The 20,632-nt window shown below is 43.3% G+C and overlaps 2 protein-coding genes across 5 annotated transcripts in view; one reads left to right on the top strand and one right to left on the bottom strand.

The window, feature by feature from the left end:
* Positions 1–20,632, bottom strand: part of CBR4 (carbonyl reductase 4) — a 156,586-nt gene that overhangs the window by 5,678 nt on the left and 130,276 nt on the right. The gene's annotated exons all lie outside the window — the stretch shown is intronic.
* PALLD (palladin, cytoskeletal associated protein) overlaps positions 1–20,632 on the top strand; it is a 321,744-nt gene that overhangs the window by 217,284 nt on the left and 83,828 nt on the right. Inside the window, exon 1 of one of the 4 annotated variants that reach the window (XM_075931130.2) lies at positions 11,051–11,386. The exons of the other annotated variants lie outside the window; for them this stretch is intronic. The gene's annotated coding sequence lies outside the window, so the exon portion shown is untranslated. Of the gene's footprint in view, positions 1–11,050; positions 11,387–20,632 lie in introns of those variants that run through there. 4 annotated transcript variants of the gene reach the window in all.

The raw sequence follows: 20,632 nt of genomic DNA, 5'->3' as shown, positions 1-20,632 counted from the left end.
TATATGGTGATTGAACATATTAAATGTATCATGAGAGCAGTATGCATTTCCTTTCTCTCTGTGGACTGAAGATCTCCTACCAAAGCAGCTAGTTCTGTCTCAATGCAATATGCCATATTAAAGCTTGATGAGGAGGGGACAACAAGAAATATGATTTCCAGTGAAGTCTGTGATTTTCTGGGAGGGGATACTGTTTTTAAAGCCTCCCCAGTAGCACTTTCTCCGGGCAGAAATTACTTGATGTCTTGAAGGGAGAGGGGAATAGCAGAAAGCTATTGATTTACTTTAACATGTGCAGCCTTGAAGCATAACAGCAAATATAGTGCAATATCTCAAAGTTGAAAGGATGCCCCTTCTGTCCTATGGATATCCATTATGAGGTCAGTTATTCCATTCAGCCAAATGACATGGAGCAGACAGTGAAGTGTCCACAGAATCAGCAATGAGGTATTTATTTGCCAGCACTCTGAACACCTGGTTGAGGTGATGGAAATCTACTAAAAGTAGAGTAGTGCTGCTACTGCGCTAGCCTTTTCAGATGATATGAGTAATAAATATATCCCACTTTCTCAACTTCTATTTAAATTACTTAATTGACAATAAGGTGTCATTATGTAAAATTATTGAAGTGTACTTTGTGTGAATTTGGCTAGCTCTTTGGTGAATTGTGCCATTCCACATAAAAGAAAGTTCTTCATCACACAGCTCACAGTCAGCTCCTTGCCTGAGGAGGTTGTAAAGGCTAGGACTATAACAGGGTTTAAAATAGAACTAAATAAATTCATGGAGGTTAAGTCCATTAATGGCTATTAGCCAGGATGGATAAGGAATGGTGTTCCTAGCCTCTGTTTGTCAGAGGGTGGAGATAATGGCAAGAGCGAGATTGCTAGATCATTACCTATTCGGTGCATTCCCTCTGGGGCAGCTGGCATTGACCACTGTCGGCAGACAGGATACTGGCCTGGATGGACCTTTGGTCTGACCCAATATGACTGTTCTTATGTTCACATTTTGGTGTTTCTGTGTGTTTCTGTACTTGCTCTGGGCATTGTATTTGTCACTTAAATTTGTTTTTAAAAAATGGTTTAAAAAGGGAAAACTTAAAGGCATAGATTTGTTTTTGTAAACATACATGTGACTAGATAAATACGGGTATGTTGTCAGTCATAACCTTATTTTATTTTTTTTCCACAAGATTTTAAATGTTTTTTCTTCCTGGGGAGGGAAAACATTAAGGGTTCATCTACACTGCATGCTTATTTTAAAAAAAGCTATTTGGGATTTTTTTTCTGAAATAGCTTATTTTGAAATAGCACATCTACAGTACAGGACTCAAAATTAGTCCAAGGCAGGCTTTCCTAATGTGGACATACTCCCTCAATTTAGATCCCCAGGAGGCACTGGGGAGTGATTACTTTGAATGGCCCTGGAGAGAAGCTATTTTGAAATAGCAGCAGTGGAGAGTCCACACTACTGCTATTCCAAAATAACTATTTTGGAATAAGCATTATTCCTCATGGAATGAGGTTTACAGATTTCAAAATAAGCCATCCACTATTTCAAAATTATTTTGAAATAACAGAATTACTGTGTAGACATACTCATTGTTATTTTGAAATAACGGCCATTATTTCGAAATAAACTGTGCTGTGTAGAGGCACCCTAACAGCATATACGTAGGCTATGCAAAGTATGGTTCAGTTAATGTATTTCTTAAAAAACTAATCCTGTCGTTTCCTCTTACTTAATATTGAGTACGTAAAAATATTTTATGCCACTGATAGAAATGTGCAGGTGATGTAAAATCATAGGAATGGATTCTCAGCACAAAGTACAGGGAGTAGTTGAGGAGTGGCGAGGAAAACTGATTTTAAGTCTTCATTCTACCTACCCAAAATTTGCGTTGGTAGGGGCTGCTCAGCTTGCACTGGCAGGGAGGAGCTCAAATAAGCACCAGTTTCACAGGTCAAAACTGAGTGCCATGTTACCTGATCCAATTCTATTTCCTTGTCCCCCTGTGTTTCTCTGCTTCCCTTCTGCCCCAGATATTCCTCTTCTTCAGGGGATTCTCATGATGAAATAACCCTCACAAGCCCTTTTTAGTCTGAGCTAAGACCTTTAGTTCAGTTTTTGCAAAGGAATCTTAATGAGGACTAAGGATGTGCCCACACATACTTCTTAAATATTGTTTTGCCCTTTGGTCTTTACTATATCCTTGAAAATATGGCCTTTAGTCAAAACTTTCCTTCATTCCATTGCAGAGCATTGTTATCTACCAACTAGAATCTACAAAGTGCTGTCATTCAGAGTTCTGTTTAGTAAGATGTTTACCAGTTGTGAAACTTTGTGTAACAGAAGGCATTTCCTTCTGAGGAATCACAGTTCTTCAAGAATTTCCCCAGCCAATTAGAGATACCTTCCAAGATCATATTAATTTGGTTGGTTTGTTTCAACTTTTATTGCAGAATCACATACATTCTGCTTAAAATACTATTCTTTTCGCCTTTGAAAATAAAATAGAGTTCCTCTGCCTGTATTTGAAGAATGGTAGTTCAAAAAGGCCCATAAACCTTAATCCTATACTCAGAGAAAATTAAACTAAAAGATTGGAAGGGAAATGATGGAACCAGCAAGACACATTTATCTACATTCTCTTGGTTGCTGTTGCTGTGCTCTACATTTTCATGTTAAGTTAGCATGTCAGTTCTTACCGTGTTTTATACCAGTCTTCTGAGTACTTAGCATGCTACTAGCACTATATAAGTAATAAGCAATAATAATATATAGGAAATACTTTGACAGATTATTTGCTCCAGCAGCTGACAGTAAAGGATTATTCCTTACAGTATACTTTCTAGAGCTTTGTCTAGTCTTGTGTGTCACTGGTCTAGTGGAACAGCTTGGCCACTGTATTTTCTTCCTGAGATAGGTAATATTATTAGGAAATTGTTTTTTTTGCTCAGACAAGAAGTAAAATCCTAAAATGATTCACTATCAACTTAAATGTCTGATTCGTTTCTGTTCTAGAGTATAATAAAAAAAATTCAGGAAAATGTTTATTTTGAGGGGCTCTTTTAAACATATAGAACATAATTTTTGTCATTTAGTCTTTAATTCTCATCCAGTACTACAGAACGTTAAAAATACAGTTTATACTAACCGCTAAGTATTATGTGTTTGCACATTGAAAAAAGTACAAAGCTAAATTGAAAACAACTGAAGAATGAATTGATCTCAAACTGAGTTGCAATGAGGCTTAAAAAATGTTCTGTAGCAATCTGATTCTCTAGTTTCAGAGCTAATAAAATATTTCTGCGAAATCCCTGTTTTATGCTGACTTCAGTGTCTGCAGCAGAGCAAAGTTTCCAAACAGCTGAAAACTCCCTCTTGCCTTGATGATTTCCAAAAGGAAAGGTACTCCTTAAATGGGCATAACTAATGTGTGATTGGTTAGTGAACTACAAAGGAGGCTGAGTCAGGGTGACCTGCTGAAGTCAGACTGTCTATAGAAATGGGGGGAGGGCATAGGGCTAGAGGGAGGCGTGCAGTTTTACCAGAATGTTTGAACAAGACAAAGAACAGCTCCAGCAACCAAATAAGGAAGTTCAAGTTGGAGTGTTTCAGAATACAAGCTTTTGGGAGATTTTAGGAAAGCTGGGGGAAGGAATGAGTACTTGTACAGCAATCCACTTTCTTTTTGTAATGGCTGGTATGATAAATATGGAGAATTATGCACACAAGGAAATGTTTATTCTTCTTTAAACCTATGTCAGCAAAACTGAAGCTAGATTTGCCCCTTTTTCTCATTGTTCTGAAAGCTTTTTGTAGATCTGTGCTTTAAAAAGAGTGATCATAGACATAATAGTCTAATAGCCTGATTAAAAATGGTTTCTTCCTTTGCACTCAAAGGCCATAATTAAATTGCAAGCACTATGCAAATTTGTGGCACATCCTAATAGAAAGTTCACAAAAAGAACAAGCCAAACTGAATTAATATAGGAAGTATGTAGATTTTATTGAAAAATTGTTTCTTCTTTTGGGAGGATAGGGGAAGTATTGTAGTGGGGAGGACAGTAGGACTGTAAGCCTCAATACCGTCTAATAATCATATCCAAACTCCCGAAAAATCCTGGTAGAAATCTGCTCTTATTATCAAATTGATGAGAGAATGTTCCTTGATTTCAGAAACTGGCTTTAGCTGCAAATTTGGTCTCGTATGTACATTTCACATGCATCCCAATCCAACACTAAAGGACATTTGGCTCCAAGCTTTTGATTTGGGCTTACTCTGGTATCTGTGAAAAAAACTTAAAATATATTGATTTGGGAAATAGGTACTATCAGTGACAAAGATACAGAACACTCTCCCCCACCTCTTTAGGGCTGCTAAGGCTATATAAGCTTTTTATGCAGATGGAGGAGGAGCTGCAATCCAGAATGAGGGCTGGAAGTTGGAACACAGAAAAAACGAAATGGTTGTAGACACAAATATGAGCAACAGTAATATTTAACTGCAATGTGATCTGTGAATTTTGGTTCTAGTTCCAAAATGTTTGCACAGGACGTTTAACATCTCATCCTCATTTATCATAAATAGTTAAAGGCACTCTGGGCTTAACATTCTGAGGAAAGATAAGAACTTATTCCTGTATCATTTAAATATTGTGAATAGATCAGCTCATGGACTGTTACTGGGAAGCATTTTCAAGTCTGAGGGAGTGAAAGGAGAGGGGCGGGATAGAGTGAAGACTGACTCAGAAGGCCAGTTGTCTGTGTAGAGGTGGAGAATCTTTTTGGGGTGGGGGCCACTGACCCATTGAAAAATCAAGAGTCACATACAAATTAGAAACAACCAAATAAAAAACCTTCTAAAACTTCACTAAGAAGCAGAAAAGACTCCCCATATTCCCTTTACATGCCAGTGTCCAAGGGGATTCAGACTAATCGGTTTTGTGTGCTCCACTCCCATGGAGGGGTAGCTGGAGTGCCAACAAGGGGTCCCCAGTGCTGGGGAGAGAGCCCTGAGGCTCGGGGTCTAAATCCAGGCAAGCCAGGGGCCGCATCAGGTCACCGGGCCTTAGGTTCCTCACCCCAGTGTAGTCCCTAACAAGGCTCACTGTAATTTACCCAGCAGCTGTCATTTATCAAAATGTGACTTGGGAAGCTCTAATGTGAATAGCATTACAGTACCAGTGGTGTCAAGAGAGAGAGAGGGAGGAATATGGGCAGGGATGGATTAGCACCAGGAATTGCTAGCTGCGTTAACATCTTAGGCAAATCACCTAACAGTTTACCCATCTAAAATTAACTATGCTTTTCTGGCTTAGAGTGGTGTTGGAAAGCTGCATCACTGTGTGCTTCAAGTTCCATTGCTGAAGATCACTACTCAAACTTTATTATTACAGACCAACATGAAAGAACCAACAATATAAAGCAGCGGCGCTCAGCCGTTTCAAACTATTGTACCCCTTTCAAAAGTCTAATTTGTCTGGTGTACCTCACGTTTCACCTCCCTTTAAAAGTTACTTGCTTACAGAATAGGACATAAAAATATGAGTGTCAAAAAACGCTATTTCTGAAAAATTGCTTACTTTCTCATGTTCACCATATAAGTATAAAATAAGTCAATTGTAATATAAATATTATACTTACATTTCAGTGTACCTTATATAGAGCAGTATAAACATATTATACTTACATTTCAGTGTACCTTATATAGAGCAGTATAAACAAGTCATTGTATGAAATTCTAGTCTGTACTAACTGAGAGAGTTTTGTATGCAACCTGTTGTGAAACTATGTAGTTATCTAAATGAGTTGATGTACCCCCTACAAGACCTCTATGTACCCCCAAGGATGAGCAAATCCCTGGTTGGCAGCCACTGGTATAAAGGACACTCTTGAAGGCAATCAGAGTAAGTCATAACAAGACATGTTACTCTTTTTTCAGGTTACTTCTGTTGTCCATTAAAGCCCTATAGGAACCTCCACGTTTCACAATAGGTGACCTTAAGTTCTATTAAGAATAAATTTGAATTAAAATATATCTTCTGGATAGGTTAATTAGAGCAAAAGACAAAGCTATTTGTTGCAAGTCGCTGCTTAGGAGGAAGTAGGACAGGAGGTAAGTACAAGGAGACCTTTTCTTTGGCTAATTAGGGAATGCAGGTTGCTAAACAAATTAAGGGCAAGTATCAATTTCCTGACATGCTGACTGGAGCAGAAAAATTTAATTCAGTTGCTTTTATAACTATATTCTCATACAGTCATCTATTATATTTAAGGGAGTTTGTCTGCATGTCTGTTTGTCTGTTCAAAAACTTCTCCTAACTGGTAAAAGCCAGGACCAAATTCGATTTACAGCTCCCTCTTGACATAACTTAAAGCAAGCTAGAGCTTTAAAGCTTTGGTTGTGCCAGGATGTTCCGAAAGAGGGGTTTTTTCTGCATTTGGCCCCATATAACCCAAATGTTGGAAAAGCCTCTTTCGGAAGAAAAGCGGAAAAAGATACGCAAATTGCAGTTCACAATTTGTGTATCTTTTTCTGACTTTTCTTTACAGTGTAGACATAGCCTGAGAGATGAATAGAAGCAGAGTTGGAGAGAGAAAGGAACAATGTAGAGGAACACATATATAACAACTTACTGTGTAAGTTATTATATAAACTTATTAGGTTTAAAATTCAGATCTTTAGCACCAAAACATAGGCCTATACCCCTGAGGTAATGGAGAATTCTTTTTTCTCTATAAGTAAGATGCACAGCAGCATAGCTTCACAGATGATTAATCTACCCCCCCCCCCCACCCCCATGGAGCCCTGAGCCTCTGATTGGGTGGGGCTGATTAATCACCTTTGAATCTGTGCTGCCCTGCAGCTTAGAGGGAACACTGCTGGTAACTGTAGTGGACCCTTCTCCTGTTTAAATTAGCTCTCCCCTTTCCTCCCGCCCTCCCCATCATCAGGCCTGCCCATTCTCCTTCCACTTGGAATAATGTGTGCAACATCTTCATGAGGAAAAGATGTGTGGTTTTCTCCCTTTTAATTCCTCTCCTGATGCAGGAGTGGGCAATAATTGATGCAGGAGGGCCACTTCACAAATTTTGGTAAGTCATCACCTGCTACACATTTCTACTATATTAATGGAGGAGCTGTGGTGTCTGGGCACTGGATGGAGCTCTGGGCTGGTGCAGAGTGTTGGGGTGCAGGAGAGCGTGTAGGCTGTGGCAGGGAGTTGGTGCAAGAGATGCTTCCGACATGGGACAGGGGGTTGGGTGCGGGAGAGGGTGCAAAGTGCAGGCTCTGGGTGGAAAGGGTTACTCTCAGGCAGCCTGCCTGCCATAACTCCATACATCATGGCTCCACACTGCTCCCAGAAGTGGATGGCTGCTGATGCCGTGTCTCTGCCTGCCCCTTGTGGAGAGAAGGGCAGCGGGTCTCTGTGCGCTGTCCGTGCTTGCAACCTGGAAAGTGGCCAAAGGGAGCTATGAAAATGGTGCTGAGTGTGGGGGGCAGTGCACAAAACCACCTCCACACTGCTAGGGACATGTAGAGGCATGCCAGCAGCAGCTGGCAGCTTCTGGTAGCAGCATGGGGCAATAGCAAGCAGCCAGCCTGCTTGTTCATCCTGCTGTGTTGTTAGACTTTTAGTAGCCTGGAGATTGTGAGCAGAAAGCCAAAGGCTGCAGCAGGCAGCTCTGGAGCTGCAGGTTGCCAGCCCCTGTAAATTGCTTGGGGTCATGTCAAGCTGAATGGAAATGTTAAATGGGCTGTGTCCAGCCTGCAGGACTTGTTTTACCCACCTCTGTGCTAGCCACTCACTCCACACTCATCCCTCACAAACAGGGGTGGATTGAACCCAAGGTTATACACATTTCTAAGTATGCCTCTGGTACCTTCTCTTCCATAGTCTCTTTATAATCAAAAGTCAGTGTCATAGCAAGTCTAATTATATCATTTATAGTAGCTCTATAACCAAAAGACTTTCTGAGATCAAAAAAGTGAAATAAATAACATTATTGTGTAGAACGCTTGTATGTCCTGTCACTGTGTAAATACTTCCGTTAGTGTGATAGCTTAATCCAAAGCAACTTACTTTAAGGGTGACTATCAGTCTATTTTTCTAAAGCTGTATCTGTTACTTAAGCAAAAGCAATTTTCTTTTCTTTGTGTTACACAATTTAAACTATTTTCGTAGTTTGAAAAAAAATCTCTTGCTGTTATTGATCTGTTTTGATTACTTTTTATTTTATTGCATTGGTGGAGCATGAACTGGAAATCATACTTGGCTTTCAAATACTGGAGATGGTTGGCTTCCCGTCATTGTAAAGTACATATGCTACATTAGGTGCAATATAAATGAGAAATTTAAATTATTTGTCTTTCAGGGTGTTGATTTATTCTCTAGAAACTTCTTTGTAAATAATTAGTTAAATTAGTTATTGTGAACTTCACCAATATGAAATAATTCAGAATAAAACATATTCTGTAGACCACTTTCATCGTCTCCCAAAAGCGGGAGCAGCTGATTGGAACTTACAATACAGGTATACTGCTCGAATCATCTCTCATGAGATCATGCTCTGAATTCCAAGTGGCGCTCTAATTCAAATGCATTTCAGTATTAAATGTGTGGTGTTCCTCTCCTCATTTGTCATTGTTCCAAGCTCTCAAAAATTGGCAAATGAAGTATGGGAGGGGGAATCGATTCTGATTAATTGGGGAAAGGTTTACGTTTTGCAGTTGCTGGCATTGAAGTCCTCATTCTGATCCGCTTACAGTAGTAATGCAAATAATGTTTATTTCCTTTGGGAGATAACTGAATTGAGAGCTTGGTATCATTATGATACTAATTAGGGTGATCATGGTCCTCTAAGCTGGATACAGATATAGATAAAACTATTCTATATTCAAGTGAATTCAATGGCAATCAATCAGAACTATGCAGTACAAACAATCAAATTTATATCAAGAAATACTGTGTAGTTGGAGACTTGTTATTTACCTTCTCTTTAAAGTTTTGGTGTTCACATGAGGAGAAATGACACAACTCCCATACATCTTACGCACATGGGGGTGCCCAACCAACCTGATCCTCCCTGCCCAGTGTTATCCTCCCTTTATGCTTGGCTTGGGCCACTAGGATGGACTCTAGTACCTGGTACTGCATTTTCTCAAGGCAACACATGGAGGGGGGCCATGCATGGTCATATGCTCTCACTCCCCAAATTTTTGGCAGGGTTCACACCAGAATGGAATCATCATCAGCCTTTCAGCCCTATGCATGAGGGAAGGGACGGAAACCGCTTACAGCCAAAGGGCATTGGGAGGGATGACCTGGCCCGTGTCTTTGCAGAGCTCATTTCTCTCTCTCCCCTTCCATCCCAGCCCTGCTCCTCTGTGGTGGGACTGGAAGCAGCTTGTCCCTTCCTGCCCACACAGTATCAAACTGCAGCTCACATCCCCAGGCTACTGCTGGCTACAGACATAATATAACTGCCTCCAGGTCCCTGGGCTATCAGTGTGGGGAGGAAGGGCTTAATACCTAACGATGCATTGTGCACCAGGGCCCAGGAAATCTGACTGCAGGCCACTGATGAGGCTCTGCAACAAGGGAGGGTGTACCCTTTGGGCAGGCCTTAGGATGAGGGGAGAAGTGGGTGAAAAGCACACTAAGCCTCTGTCCAGGGTCAGTGTATGGCTTAGCTCTTCCTGGCTAGCACCCTGGTCTGGAGGGCCTTGGGCTTTCCTGGGGTGCCAGCTCAGCTAGAGGAAGCTGGTCAGGCTGTAGGTGAATTGAGCGCTCTGACCAGGAGCTAGTTCTCCACACACTGCTGGGAGGGGGATTTGTCCTATATGGAGGCTGGGGGAGGAGGATGGTGAAAGGCTGATGGTGAGCAGCAGAGGTGACACATTACCAGCTGGCATCTGCCTGCACTCACCAGTCACCACAGTGTAGCCAGTGCCAGCCAGACATGGGGCTTGGGTTGAAAGCCAGCATGCGGTGGCATGTGCTGATGGTCCAGCAGGGAGAGAGGTTAGCCCCACACACTACAGCTTTGCCCACCACCAGCCTTACACACCCAGGCCCGTAGTCAGCTATCGCTCTCCTCTACCTCCACACACCAGCAGTGAGTAGAGATCCAGTCAACAGCAGGATCAGCCTGTACTGATAAGGAGGAGGCAGAAAATATGGAACAGTTTGCCCATTTAAAAGAAAAAAAAAGTTGGGCACCTGCAGACAGGCTCACCTGATAGAGAGGCAGCAGTGCAAAGCCGTGAGAGAGGCAGGCTGGAGCCAATACACACAGGAAGCCAGCTTTCAAGCCAGCTCCCTGCACTTATTTGCTCCTGTGGACCTGCAGGACTGTCTCTTTAAACATTGGACATCTGGGAACCCTAAACAAGGCACAATAGGACATTTATGAAACATGTGGCAAAGGCACCTAATAGGACAGTATAAATGTTCTGAAGAGAGCCACTAATTTAATCCTAATCTGAAAAGTTCATAACACTGTAGGTTGGAATACTGCTCAATTCCAAGGGATAAGTATAAACACTATTTAAAACAAAAAAATACCCCCCCCCCCAAAAAAAAACAACCATTAAGCATAACCTCCCCCCCGACATTCTGCATTTTCATTAAAATACACAAAGGTGCTACTGTGTTCTGCCCTTGTGCACTATATGGATGAAAGTGATGTGGCAAGCCAGGAAATGTAAACAACCTGTGTGTGTATGCAGGAAGGTTAACCCCAGCTCCAGTGAAAAACTTTCTAATTGCTGCCATTTCAGTAATACGTTAATTTCATACTACCTAGGCTGTTTCCTTTCCTCTCATATGCAGCTTGTTCTTGATTTATTAGAGATGTCTGCACGGTTTCCAGTGGAAAGAGATGCAAATGTATTTGAAAAAGTAGGTATTGCTGTGCCATTGTAATGTGCAGCTAAAGATTTTTGGGGTAAAACTTTTTAAAAAAATCAAACCCTTGGAGCTCTAAGGAGAAACTAATTTAAATCTAAGCAGACTGTTCTGATTCTGAAGAATGCCCTGAAAAGTGAAGGTGACAAACCATAGGAGGAAAACACCAACTTCACTGCTGTTTTCAGAAATATGGTAACGCTTTCTCTTTTACTAAGCACATTGAGGGATTTTCAGTAACTCCGGAGGACTCTTATTATGAAGTTCTTAGAGCTAGAAAGTTTTAGTGAAGAATCACTGAGTCATGAAGTTGGTGTTCTCTTCTCTGACTAATCTGTATATATTATTGAGTACCTGCTAGACTCCCCTTCAGTCCCAAAGTGCTGGCTTTACTGCTACATCGTATCTTCCTGTCTCTCTATCTGAAAAAGTTATCCGCTGGCACTGTGATAATAGGCATTGAAAAGGTAAGGTGAGCCAGTGCTGTTTATGTATACTGTGTGCTTTGGTATTTCCATGACTAAAATACAACAGAATGATGGAGAATGAAAGGTAAGAGCAATCAAAGACTTTCTATAATGTGACTGTGTTGATTGTAGCTCTTGCAAGTAGGTTTTTAAAATTAATATTTATTATCTCTTTTACAGTGTTAGCCACTTTTTCTATGATTGCAACCAAACTTAGAAATGCACTTTATTTGCAGTCTTTGGCATTAGATTCATTTTTTTTAGTGTGTTGGGGATGCTAATGCTGCAGCAGCAGCAGCAGTGAGGTGTGTGTTTTTGTGTCAACTTAATCTATTGTTAGTAGAGGTGTAAAATAGTGAGGACCCTTAGCCCCCAGTTACAGTCTTCTTTTGTTGGAGGTTTCTCTCAATTTAATGAAAGAACCCTGGAATAAAGCAGAGTTAGCCACAGGCAAGAGACTCCAGATATTTTAGAAAACTTATCACTGACTCAAAATGTTATGGTTTGTTACCTAATCAGAAATTTTGTATGCATCTTGGAGTCTGTGCTGTATGCAAAATGCATGTGGATTCTCATCATTTATATATTCTCTTGCTGTTAGTTTATTTTTGTAAATGTTTATAAATTGAGTGTTGAAAAGAATGTCATGGTGTTACCTAGTAACTTTGTCATTTACACAGCAACTGCTTTTGGTGCTGCTTGAATTTTACTTTTTAATAATGTGCAGTGGACATTTTGATTGTGAAGACAAAAATACGTGAAAGTTTCCTGGCAGCAGGCAAGTAATTAGAAAGGATGCTGGGAAAAGTAAGACTTGCCTTGCCTATAATGATGTGTTTATAGAAACTTGGAAAGCGGAGATATGCATTGGCTATCAAGGAGAAACCAATGTCTGCTGCTGGAATATTTGGAACAATGTTAGATTAAGGAACATCATGCTGCAGAGCTCACATCTAAAAAAGGAATGGACACATCACATTTTATTGGCCACTGAAGTCCAGAAGCCATTCTTCTCAATATTTTGTGGGTTGTACTGAACTGTGACCACTGGTTTACAAGGGCACATTATGCTATTTGAACTATGGTGTACTGGTTCAGCTGTCACCTGGAAAGCATTGTGTTTATGGTCTGTGCACATCATACTGCACGGACGGTCCAGTGTGACGTGTCTGTCTCTTTAAATATAAATAATAGTTTTGCTCTAATTGGAGCCCCAGTAATCTCCAGGAACTCAGACCTAGTCTATGATTCACTATACAAATAGCAGACATGAATGGAGCATGTATAGCTGATGACATGGGGAACAGACTAACCATAGCAAGTTCCGTGGCTCTGTCAGCTTGATTGAGCCATACAGTGTCCTTAACCTAATGTGAACCATGGGAATCAGGATTTTCTTCTCACAAGTTTTTAGCTCACTTTTTCAAAGTAAGATTTTGTCACTTTCTGCATTTGGTTGGACAAGGAATACTTCAAGAATTGCCTTTGACATGGTATTTCAATGCTTGTCCTCTTTGCTTGAACTAAAAGCTCCAGTAGTGGGCTGATAAGAGACCAGAACAGGGTAGCTGGGGTATGTGTTCCCTAGGAAATGCTCAGTTTAAGTTTGATTGGAAGAATAGGCTCTTGTTTTGTTCAACCATTTAATCTAGTTTGATTATAGTGGACCAGTAGTGTTTTAAAATGGACTTCACTACGACTGGGTATTAGGCAGGCAGCCTTAGCAACCAATTTATAATAGCTGTAGTAAATTTTATGAAGATATGTTATATATTCACTTTCCTGGTGATCAGCAAAGTACTCTACGCTAAATGTGAACTTATACACTACTTCCTAGTTGCTTTGTTTTTGTGCTAATATACAGGAGTGCAGTTGCTGTTTTTATCCTCATCATATATATATATATATATAGTAGCCCAATGTCTGAGACTCTGTAACGCTGAAATGCTGGCTGTACCCTCTGGGCAGCGCTGTAGCTTGAGTCACGTCCTTCGCCTCCTGCCGTGGTGCTCAACTGACTTCTGCGCGCTCAGCTGGGCCACCGCGGGGGAGCAAGCGGCGCAAGCAACCATTTGGGCGCTGCGGTCTCCATGCAGCACTGGGGTGCTGCATGGGGAACGCAGGGCCCAAATGGCCGCTTGCGATGCTTGTTCTCGCACGGTGGCCCGGCTGAGTGGAGCAGAAGTCAGCTGAGCTCCATGGTGGGAGGGGAAGCAGGGCAGGGCGGTGACATACACGGCTGTGTACGTCACCGCCCTGCCCCTTTTTGTCTCCCGCTGGGCCAAACGGCCACTTGCTCTGCTTGCTCCCCCGCAGCGACCCAGCTGAGTGGTGCAGAAGTCAGCCAGGCGCCACGGCAGGAGGTGGGGCGCTGACATGTGGCGTGACAGCAGCTCCAGGCCCCACCCTCTCACTGTGAACATCACCGCCCCACCCCCCTTTGCCTCCCACAGTGGCACTCGGCTGACTTCTGAGCCGCTCAGCTGGGCCTCTGTGTGCGAGTAAGTGGCGCAAGTGACCATTTGGGCCCCGCGCTCCCCATGCAGAACGGGGAGTGCAGAGCCCAAACAGACGTTTAGGCTCCGCAGTCCTCCGAGTGAGAGGCAGGAAGGGGAGGAGAAGAGAGAGAGAGTAAGAGGCAGGAGGGGGAGGAGAAGATAAAGAGAGAGGCAGGAGGCGGAGGAGAGCTGAGAGAGGGGAGGGAGAGAGGGGAGGAGAGAGACAGAGACAGGAGGCTCAAGAGAGAAGACCAGGAGGAGAGACCTGAGAAGCCCATCTTATGACAGGCTAATTGGCCAAATGTTTCACATATGTAATTCACCAAATAGTCAATCAGCTATATTTTTCAGTAGCTCTGGCTGATATTTATTGATACCAAACATTTCCATACATCATGGAGTATAGCGTAGCAGTCTACATGTGATTACTTGTGTAGATCTCTATGCATCGGAAGTAACTATAGATCATAAATTAGCAATATATACAAAGATATGGAGACAAACACCCGTTCCCTGAAATATTAATATCTAAGATGAAAATGTGCAAAATGGGAACAATTAAAGCTATAGAATTGAATACTTATGTACTCATCTGACTAATTTCTTATCTTTTTTAATGGAACATCTTATTCTTTGGGGTTTAAGCTTTTCCATTTGTTGTTTATGCTTCAGGGGAGTAATCTGAGATTTATTGGCCTTTCAGAATCTGTGTTTCCAGAGCATCTTGCATGAGAGTGTGGAGGCAAGGGTGACTGAGGAAGGATAGGAGTTCCAGGCCTATTGGTTTTGTAGAAGAAGGCCCAGAAAAGAATGAGAGAGAGACATGAAGAAAATAAGATGTTTTGCTTGTGAAACCTAGAGGGGGAAAAGGGAGAAAGAATCAGAAGTATATTAATAGTTAGAGTCTGGGTGTTTAAGATTATTCTCCAAAAGGTGAATTTGATGTGGTAGTTCATTTTAAAAAATGTGTACTTTTTTTTTATTTTAGCAACATATTAAATCTCAAAGATTAGCTCATCATGAACGTAAGAGCTCTTGTGATTATTCTTCACTTTTCGTCATCCAAATGGTGGGCTTCCTGCTGAATTGTGTTTTAAATAAGCAATAAAGGGCTACATTGCAGGAAGTATCTAGAGGGTAAAGAAGAGCTGAGGACCCAAAGACATTAATTTCTATTGTAAAGTGACAAACACTTTAGTATATCACATGTGCAGTACATTATGTGTTTGGCAATCCTGGTCACCTGTGGTAATCTAATACATGGCTATACACAGTTGTCTCATCACAAGAGTAATCTCAGATCACAATATGTGAATGTAATTTTATATTCAGAAATAACCTTCCGCCTTGAAACATTCCAATATACTTTATAGACATCAGTTCAGTGACGAAGTCACACACATTCTCACGTACTCTGTCTCTTGCATGCACGCATACATAGACACTTCCCCCTTACGCTGTCTTCTGGAGCACAGTGAGGCTACCACTTCGTAATGGAAACACCAAACAATTATCTTTATGGCTGGGAAAACAATAATACCATATTCATTTAGAAAATGGAAGAACGTGGGCATGCATGTTTATTACCTAAGTTAGAACTTGGTCAGGATATTCAAGCTAATGCTTTTACTTTGCAGAAAACATGATGGACTCTTTCATAACCCTCAGTGTCAGGATCCCTCAGTGTCCAGATCTCATCCGTATTTTGAGATATGCGATGAAAAATTATTTATATTTTTGTCACATTCACTGTCAGTATAAAAGCAAAGCAATAGAGATATAAGGCAATTCATTGCTGAGCATCCAACTGTAATTTCTGAATTATCACAAGAATCACATTTTCTGGTAAATATTTTCTTCCTCTTTGCTGTCTAGACGCTTTATACAGTGACTCCTCCACCTGCTTGAAGCATTCCAACCTGTGCCAAGAGAGGAAGTCTGCATTTCCTTTATTGGATCATAGTGGGAATTTAGCAAATGGCTAATCCTGCAGCTTTCTTTTGCCACAAAAGGAAGGGAGTTGAAGAGCATCGGTATTTTTCTAAAAGTGCAATGGTCTTAATCCAGTGCTGCACCCAGTCTCTCTGCCTGGTGCAGCAAAATTGAAGGGACTACAAAGCAGCTGGCTGTGCCTCCTTACTGGGAGCAGATAGGAGGCAGTATATTTTGTATTAGCTTTAAGGCTGCTCTATACTTCCCTCTGGCTTCAGTGTCCCAAATGAGGCCACTCTGTTTCTTCCCCATCTTTTGGCTTATGCTGAGGCAGCGAGGGATAGATAGTGGTGGCATTATACCACCAGAGAATTCCTCCTGCATTGGGAGAAGGAAGCCCAATTAGCTGTTTATGCCAGCTGTATGGTTCCTTTGTGTCTCCAGATCAGCACAGTAGAAGCAGTAGCGGGACTCAGGATTGTGCATGATAGCTGTCTTTGGAATGGATCCTTACTTCACAATGTTCTGGCAACAAATGGAGAAGCCACGGTTCTTTCCTTACTTGTTTCTTTTTGGAGGATCTTAACCAGGACAAGGCAGTGCAAACTTTTCAATATACATGCCAGTCTTGGACCTGAGTCTGTCTACTCGTTTATGAAGAGCTACTGTACCATGTTGCATATGCTCTGCCACATGGGTAAACTAGTTCTGGTAAATGTTCACAATGTAGCATATGTTTCGTTAGTACTAGAGATTTTGTTAGTTGAAAAGAATTTCTAGAGAGAGGCACTCCTTTGCAGACATGATGTGTCAGCTAGCAGAAATTTACAGGAAAGGGTTTTGGTTTTTCTTGGCAAAATCCTTGCGTTTTTTCCAAAAAGAAGGGTAAAAATAGATTAACTCGCGAAAAAGTTTAAGTAATGTTAACATTGACACTGACCAACAAAAGCCACCAAATTCAAAATGAAAGCTGACTCCTTAAGTTCTATGCCCTGTTATATCTGTAAGCAGGGGCTGAACTGCTGCTTGCTATCAGCCAGCTAAAAGGAGAGAGCTGCCCTGGGATGGACGTGCTACAATTGTTTAGCTCTGCAAGATAACTAACTGTTAACTCATGCCAGGAGGGGGAGGGAGTACGGGGTGTGGCTATGTAAATCCCATTTAGCCAGGGCTGATGGAGGATCAGTGTTGGAATGGAATGTGGAGAATTGTAAATAATTTGGGGCTGTTGTGGGGTCACAAATCATGCTACCCCTAAATGTGGGAACTGTAAAACATGCCACCAGTGCTTGCAGGACAGACACCACCATCATTGTAAGAGGTCTCCGAGGAACAAGCCTCTGCACTTCCAGAGTTGAGTGAACTGAGCTGGGGGGTTAAAGGGCTTGAGTCAGCCTGCTTCACACCCGCCAGGTGTGAGCTCTAAGAGTGGCCCAACCTGCCCCTTTCCCCCTTTGTTTTAAGGACGGAGCTAAAGCAGACTCTATGAGGAGTCTTTTTGCTAGTCCAGTCGAAGCTGGAATCCTTTGCCAGTCCAAGTGGTGCTAAAGAGCTGAAATCACTGGTTTGGCTGGGAGCGAGACCCATTGCAGCCAGTGAAGCGGCGGCGGCCAGCAGAGTGGCTGGTGGGAATTACTGGCTGGTGGCGTGGCATGACATGGCTGGTAGGAGCAGCAGCAGGCGAGGAGAGGCAACCAGCGGCTGGTAGGACTGGCGGCAGGCAAGGAGCGGTGACCAGCGGTGTGGAGCGGAGACCAGCGGTGTGGCGCTGCTGGTAGGAGCGGCAGCAGGCGAGGAGCGGCGACCAGAGGTGTGGCGCAGCTGGTAGGAGCGGCAGCAGGTGACCAGCAGAGCGCCCGGTGGCGTGGAACAAGACAGCTGGTGGAGTGTGGCAGAGTAGCTCGTAAGGTGCCCCCTATCTATCTCCCCACCCCCATTTCTATCCAGGTTGGGAGGTGAAACCCTGTGGGTGAATTTTTGGACTTTGGGTGGCACTGACCAGGGACAAAGACTTTTGTGGTGTCGGACTTTGGGACGTCAGGTGATTCTTGGCTGGGGATGGGGGGGGGGGTTTAGCTCATGTTTGGGCTATGAACTCTGTGGTATTTTCCCAAGTTAATGCCGTATGACTTCTCTCTGTTTCATTAAATGCTGCTTTCCTACACTCAGACTCTATGCTTGTGAGTGGGGAAGCATTGCCTCTCAGAGGCACCCAGGTTACTGGGTGTGGCTCAAGCCGGTTTTGTGTGAGATGGACCCCAAGATACTGAACCTGGCCCTGATTGCTGCCAGGCCTACCTGACAGAAGAATTACATACCGAACATTACAGCACAGGATCTGAGATCCTGGTGAATAACGAGACCGTATGTGGGAGATAAGGATAGAGCATCCACATTTATTGTGAATTTCCTTGCTTTTGTTGGTGTGTGATATAGCCAGTTGAAACACAATGTATTTTACTGGAACATAGTTTCTGGAATTATTTTAATTCTTTTATTTAAATCTGAATAGATAATCTTGTCGTTAAAAGGTGTTGAATAAAATATTTAGATTCCACTAGATGGACTTAACTCAGTTTTTTTTAAATTGGGTTTTAAAAATATTGCTTGCTACGGAGAAATGTCCATTTCAAATGGCAGGAGGTGCATTCAGGCAATATCCAGTGATCTAGGGAAATTTCATTACAAGTTCTTGCACAACTTCTGGTCAATAGTCAGGACATAGGTTGTTGTTTATTTGAGATTCTTGGACTACAGAATCATAAAATACCGTCCTTGTTCTTCATGCACTCTGCATGCACATAGCAAGTTTAAATCAGTAAGGCTACGTCTACACTGGCCCCTTTTCCGGAAGGGGCATGTAAATTTCACTAGTCGTCGTAGGGAAATCCGCGGGGGATTTAAATATCCCCCGCGGCATTTAAATAAAAATGTCCGCCGCTTTTTTCCGGCTTTTAAAAAAGCCAGAAAAGAGCGTCTAGACTGGCCCCGATCCTCTGGAAAAAGTGCCCTTTTCCGGAGGCTCTTATTCTTACTTCAAAGTAGGAATAAGAGCCTCCGGAAAAGGGCACTTTTTCCGGAGGATCGGGGCCAGTCTAGACGCTCTTTTCCGGCTTTTTTAAAAGCCGGAAAAAAGCGGCGGACATTTTTATTTAAATGCCGCGGGGGATATTTAAATCCCCCGCGGATTTCCCTACGACGACTAGTGAAATTTACATGCCCCTTCTGGAAAAGGGGCCAGTGTAGACGTAGCCCAAGAGTATGTCTACACTACAGTGTTATTTTAAATAGCTTATTTTGAAATAATGCGTCTAGACACAAAATGCATTTCGAAATAGCATTTTGGTATTTCGAAATAGCGTGTCCACACTCCTAGGATGCTGAGTTGCATTTAAGGCTGACTGGAACCGGTTCTGGCAGAGCATTAGGTCAGGAGTTACCTTGTGAGGCTGCTGCCTGAGGCTATCTGAGACCTGTGCTTAAACGGGACCCCCCCCCCCCTGCCTCCCCGGACAGGTGGTTCTAAGGTTTCCCTGCTTGTTTGCCTACCTCACTGAGGGACAGCAAAGCAGTTTTTCTCTGTGTGCTCTGGTTGCCCTCACTCGGGACACCACAGCACTCTGCAGCATGGAGCCGGAGCCGCCCCGGGCACTCTGGTGCTTCTCCTGGACGTGTTTCTGCGAGCCTGGCAGCATGTTCTGTAGGCAGTAACAGTCTCCCTGGTGTGCCTCACTGGGGGCTTGTGCCTCATTCCTCCCTCACGTCCTTCTACTTACCCCTCCCTAACCCCCCTTCCTGCTATACAATAAAAGACACGTGTTCATTACAACAAAGCCTCTTTATTGAACAAAGCTGGGGGGAGGGGGAATGAAACTGAGGTGAGACTGGAGAAAGAAAGTGGGAGAGGGGAGGAGGGAGGGTGGGAAAGGGGAGGGGGAAACCTGGGAGGAGGGAGCTGGCAGTGGAAGGCATGGGGAGGAAGGGGGAGGAGAAGCTCAGTGTTGGGGGTTTTGCTAGCCCAACTGTCTCCCAGAACCATGGGTGCTGGGGCCTCGGCATCCCTGGAGGGCGTGGGGAGCTGAGGGAGGAGGAGTGGAAGGAGGAGCGGTAGCTGGGTAGGCAGCAGGGGCTGGAACAGCAGGAGGCAGCAAGCTCTGCCCCAGGGTCGATGACCACCTGGCGGGCACGGACCGTCCTGCCCCCCAGGATGTGGTCCACTGCATCAAAATAGGGGCAGGGGTTTGGATCTTCCCCTGGTTGGCAGCTGCCCCGTGGCCCTGGCATATGCCTGCCGCAACTCCTTTATTTTCATGCGAACCTGCTCCTGGGTTCGCATATGGCCTTTGGTGGCCTGTAGACAGTTGTGTTCCTCCATTTAGTGTGGAGATCATGGATGTTCGAGGCATTCCTCCCAAACCTGAATTAGGTCCCTAATCGCTGCACTGGACCAACCAGGCGGCCGCCTTTTCCGGCCCCTGGCAGGCTCCTCGGAGTTGGCAGATTGGTCCTGAGGTGAGGTGGAGTGCTAGCTGGCACTGGCTGCCTGGCTCATACTGGGGCCACTGGATCAGGTGTAGCAACTGCTAGCTCTGTGCTTGCAGGCTTAGAGCTGGCACAGGCACTGTGGCCAGAGTCTACCCCTTTAAGGGCTCGGTGGAGGTGGGGAGGGAGAGGAGTTTTCTTGGTTGTGCCGAGATTGGCCACCAGGACACCCTGGGAAGGGCTGGAGGCCCCCTATTTCGAAATAAGTGTCTACACAGCACTTATTTTGAAATAGCAATTTTGAAATTTGTGCTATTCCTCGTGGAATGAGATT

The sequence above is a fragment of the Pelodiscus sinensis genome, chromosome 4 (genome assembly GCF_052426305.1).
Source record: "Pelodiscus sinensis isolate ZL-2025 chromosome 4, ASM5242630v1, whole genome shotgun sequence".
Taxonomy (NCBI): Eukaryota; Metazoa; Chordata; order Testudines; family Trionychidae; genus Pelodiscus; species Pelodiscus sinensis.
The sequence above is the reverse complement of the archived record's forward strand: the minus strand, read 5'-3'. Positions and strand labels throughout refer to the sequence as shown.